We start from the raw sequence: 5,511 nt of genomic DNA, 5'->3' as shown, positions 1-5,511 counted from the left end.
CAATAAGAACATGGCTGATCTGATTGTGGCCTTAACATCACTTTCTTCCTGATCTCATATTCCTAAGCTTCCTCATCAATCAAAAATCTATCCAACTGAACCTTGCATATATTCAATGATCCAGCCTCCATTGCTCTCTGAGGCAGAGAATTCCAAATGTAAATGGCCTTCTGAGAGAAGAAATTCCTCTTCATCTTCATCCTAAATGGGAGACCTTTGCTTCCTGTGCCATTACTCATTAGTCTATTTTATTTGGTTTTGACATTTAGATGTACACATTAAAATTACTTAATCTTTGATGCCTCTTGAAAGAATTGAGTGAAGTAGGTCAAGCAAGAGTTTCACTTTTGGTTATTATTCATGATTATAATTTTTGGTTCCTTGATGTTTTATTATATTCTCTCTTTATAGGATTTCATTATGTTTCAGTGCATTAGCATAACGTTGATCGTTCTATTTCACTTCTTCAATATGAATCTAAAAAGCCTCTGGCCTTACAACATTTTCTAGTGAATTATTAAATATCTGTAGTCACACTTCTGCTATTTCTATCTGATGTTTTTCTCAACTGCAGGGATGCCATCTGTCCGGAGCACTTTGAATTTCATTCATTCATTTAATATTTTTTCTCCATTATTATGAATATATTTACATCATTTCTAATACCATTTTCCAGTATTATGACCAGATGATGCAAAGATGAAGCAAACCAATTACTTAATGCTTCCGCCAATTCACCATGCTGCCTGTGATGTTATGATTTCCTTCGATCTGGAAAACAACTGCTCCCTGCTCTGCTGTTTTGTGTACTTTAGCCAATTTTATATCCAGTATATTATTATCCCTTTATTTGCAGGGTCTTTAGTTTGCAGTGGTTCAAGAAAGGCTGCTGAGACATCCTCAGTGGTTTACTTTTGTTGATTGCTTAATTAGGTCTTGGCAGAAGTAGCATGTATAGCTCTGGTTATCCACATTATGTTGAAGATCATTTTGTGTGAATCCTTCTTGCAATTAATCTTCTCCCTGGGCTATATGTTGTCATCGACAGAGGTTATTGAAAGAGTATCTGCCATGAGAATTGAAGGTCATGCAGATTCAAGGACACGCAATGAATCTGCCAGTACACTGACTGGTGATTGCCAAAGTGTTCTTTACAGTTTTTCTGACATTACATTTATTCTCAGAATAAATTTAAAGCCCAAAGCACTACAGCCACAACTTCCACCTCCCTGGAGTGGGTGAGGACTTTGGAGAGAAGACCAGATAATTGAGTGAGTTGGCTGTGTTTGCATTTGTCTTGCCACCCTGGCAGTTAATTGGTCGCCATCTTTACCCGCCCCAACTTATGCCTTAAGTTGTCAGGCAATGACTGCTTAAAGACCATAGTTCTTGACTGCTCTACTTATCTTCCTGGCAGGTGGGAAAAGTAGGGGGTTACTGATTGGAAAATCAGGGCAACCTACATGTTGGTTTTAGTGGAGTTGACTTCAATATGCTCCAATCTTGGCCAATCAGAGGCAAGGATGAAGCTTGAGGGGTTGGCTACAGAAATCCAACTCCATGCTCTGGCATCTGACACCCCTGATCATCCTCTCCAGCCATCCCTGGCCTAATGTCTCACCATTGGAAGCTGTGAAGCTTGGGCCTTCAGCACCCACCTCTAAAATTCAGAACTTGCCAGGCTTGGCCTGGCTAGCAGTTTCTACAGATTCTGGACTTTAGTGCCTAGCATGGACGTGGACTTTGGTGGCTGCACTCCATGGGGCAAATGGAAGCATCTATCCCCAATACCATGGCAGGCAGGGCAGTAAACCAGCCAGTTTTCTTGCATGTTGGGAAGGCATGTAATTGGCCTGACAGTTAAGTCGATGCCTCGAAGTGGCTGCTAATTGACCACTTCAGATGAGGATTTAAGGGCCTTAGTTGGTGGCAAGTTGAGATTACTTCAGTAGACTTCATGTACACCCCACTTGACTGCTGAGGTACTGAGAAGGGGGCAAAGCTCTTGGATGATAACTTGCCCAAGTATTTGCCCTTTTGTCATCTCCAACAAGAAAGACATTCTCCTCTGAAAGTGACTGCTATCTATTCTTATTTGTTCAGTTTCTGAGTTTGAATCTTGGAAAGTTTAGAGCATATTCTTTCGTGAAAGATATTTCAATTATTATTCCGAGTCAGATGTCCGCCAATGATCCAGATGATTATATATTTCTGTGGTTGTTGCATCTTATGTTCTCACTTCTCCTTTCTCCGTTCACTGGCCCAGTGATAACTGTGACTGCATGCACTTGTTTAATAATTTGACAACAGTGGAAAATCACTTTGCCATTTACTCTAGGAACACCTCTATCAAATTGAATCCTAGCTTTTGTTCTGATTCCATGAAGTGATTTTCTTTTAAACATAGCTCTTGTAATCAAGAAATCTAGATAAATGTGAGGTGCTGCATTTTAGTTGGACAAATCAAAGCAGGACTTACCCTTGATGATAAGGTCCTGGGAATTGTTCCGAACAAAGAGACCTTGGAGTGCAGATTCATAGTTCTTTGAAAGTAGAGTTGCAGGTAGATAGGATAGTGAAGAAGGCATTCGGTTTGTTTTCCTTTATTGGTCAGAGCATTGAGTATAGAAGTTGGGAAGTCATGTTGTGACTACGCAGAACATTGGTTAGCTCACTTTTGGAATATTGTGTGCAATTCTGGTCTCCCTGCAATAGGAAGGATGTTGTGAAACTTGAAAAAGGTTCCGAAAAGATTTACAAGAATGTTTCCAGGGTTGGAGGGTTTGAGTTATAAAGGTAAAAACAATGACTGCAGATGCTGGAAACCAGATTCTGGATCAGTGGTGCTGGAAGAGCACAGCAATTCAGGCAGCATCCTGGGACAGGCATAGGCAGTTTTCTCTGGAGCGTTGGAAGCTGAGTGCTGACCTTATAGAGGTTTATAAAATTATGAAGGGCATGGAAAGGAATATAGACAAGGTCTTTTCCCTTGGGTGCGGGAATCCAAAACTAGAGGGCATAGGTTTAGGGTGAGAGGGGAAAAAATTAAAAGGGATGTAAGGGGCATCTTTTTCATTCAGAAGGTGAGCAATCAGAGGAAATGGAGGCTGGTGCAATTGCAACATTTAAAAGGCATCGGGATGGATATATGAATAGGAAAGATTTAGAAGAATATGAGCCAAATGCTGACAAATGAAAATTAATTTATTTAGGATATCTGGTTGGCATTAACGAGTTGATTCGAAGAGTCTATTTCTGTGCTGTACATCTTCATGAATTATGACTGTATACCCTTTTCACATGATTAATGTCTTTCCCACAGTATGGGTCTCACATTATTAATATCTGTCGTATAATGTGGGTAACTAGAACTGTGCACATTGCACCGAATAATGTATAATGACAGACTTGTGGAAGTGCAGTAGCCACAGCATAAATGAAGTGCTCGAATATGGTAATTGATCTTAAACTGTTGTTATCTGTGTGCTAACGATCTTGTTAATCCTTGTATTGTCTTAGTAAAACTGGAGTGACTTTCTTAGGCCACATTGGAGGGAAACTGATGATCATCTGTGTTGCTGTGAATCTGGTACAGCAGCAAAGGTCAGTCAAACAAAGACCTCTCTCTTCAATGGGTGCTAGTGTCCCATTTAAATTGATTATCATGACCACTTTTTACTGCCACCAACCTTTTATTTTTAAGTTTAGTTTTTTAAAACTTGGTGCAGTTCTGAAACTACAATACTGAAATTTGAATTTGAATCTTTTGATTCATATTCTGATTGCACTATCCTTTGGCTTTGCAATGTTACTAATGATTCAGCTCGTCTGTTGTGAGTTTTAAAGTGGGAGTTGTAGTCCTGTTCAAGAAAGGCATGTAGGTTGCAATGGAGGCAACAATTGTTGATGCAGGGGTTACTGTCTGACACTCCATCCTGTGACGTTGCTTTTTAATCGGAAGAATTAGTTCTTCAAATTTCCATGCTCTATCACTGCCAAGTGTTTTGGTTACATGCAGACAATTTGTAGTCATTGAAGTCAGTTTGGCAGAAAATGATGTTTGATTTTCATGAGTCCTTGTATATTAGTTTTGGCTGCACAGTTGGTTTTTCTGGATTCATCAAGTTTTCCACACGGAGTGGCTTTTGAGCGGTGACCATTATCCATTTTAGCAGTGTGGCTGAGTCATCTTAGCTGGCATTGCTTGAATATTAGAGTCACAGAGTCATAGAGATGTACAGCATGGAAACAGACTTTTCAGTCCAACCCAATCTAGTCCCACCTGCCAGCACCCGGCCCAATTCCCTCCAAACCCTTCCTATTCATATATCCATCCAAATGCCTCTTAAATGTTGCAATTGTACCAGCCTCCACCACATCCTCTGGCAGCTCATTTCATACACGTACCACCCTCTGCATGAAAAAGTTGCCCCTTAGGTCTCTTTTATATCTTTCCCCTCTCACCCTAAACCTGTGCCCTCCAGTTCTGGACTCCCCGACCCCAGGGAAAAGACTTTGTCTATTTATCCTATCCATGCCCCTCATAGTTTTGTAAACCTCTATAAGATCACCGCACAACCTCCGACGCTCCACGGAAAACAGCCCCAGCCTATTCAGCCTCTCCCTATAGCTCAAATCCTCCGATCCAGGCAACATCCTTGTAAATCTTTTCTGAACCCTTTCAAGTTTCACAACATCTTTCCGATAGGAAGAAGACCAGAATTGCACGCAATATTCCAACAGTGGCCTAACTAATGTCCTGTACAGCCACAACATGACCTCCCAACTCCTGTACTCAATACTCTGACCAATAAAAGAAAGCATACCAAACGCCTTCTTCCCTATCCTATTTTCCTGTGACTCCACTTTCAAGGAGCTATGAACCTGCACTCCAAGGTCTCTTTGTTCAGCAACACTCCCTAGGACCTTACCATTAACTGTATAAGTCCTGGTAATATTTGCTTTCCCAAAATGCAGCACTTCACATTTATCTGAATTAAACGCCATCTGCCACTTCTCAGCCTATTGGCCCATCTGGTCAAGATCCTGTTGTAATCTGAGGTAACCCTCTTCGCTGTGCACTACACCTCCAATTTTGGTGTTATCTGCAAACTTACTAACTGTACTTCTTATGCTCACATCCAAATCATTTATGTAAATGACAAAAAGTAGAGGATCCAGCACAGATCCTTGTGGCACTCCACTGGTCACATGCATCCAGTCTGAAAAACAACCCTCCACCACCACCCTCTGTCTTCTACCTTTGAGCCAGTTCTGTATTCAAATAGCTAGTTCTCCCTGTATTCCATGAGATCTAACCTTGCTAATCAGTTTCCCATGGGGAACCTTGTCGAACGTCTTACTGAAGTCCATATAGATCACATCTACCGCTCTGCCCTCATCAATCCTCTTTGTTACTTCTTCAAAAAATGCAATCGAGTTTGTGAGACATGATTTCCCATGCACACAGACATGTTGACTATCCCGAATCAGTCCTTGCCTTTCCAAATA

Source organism: Chiloscyllium plagiosum, chromosome 5, assembly GCF_004010195.1.
Source record: "Chiloscyllium plagiosum isolate BGI_BamShark_2017 chromosome 5, ASM401019v2, whole genome shotgun sequence".
Taxonomy (NCBI): Eukaryota; Metazoa; Chordata; class Chondrichthyes; order Orectolobiformes; family Hemiscylliidae; genus Chiloscyllium; species Chiloscyllium plagiosum.
Note: the sequence above shows the minus strand (reverse complement) of the source record.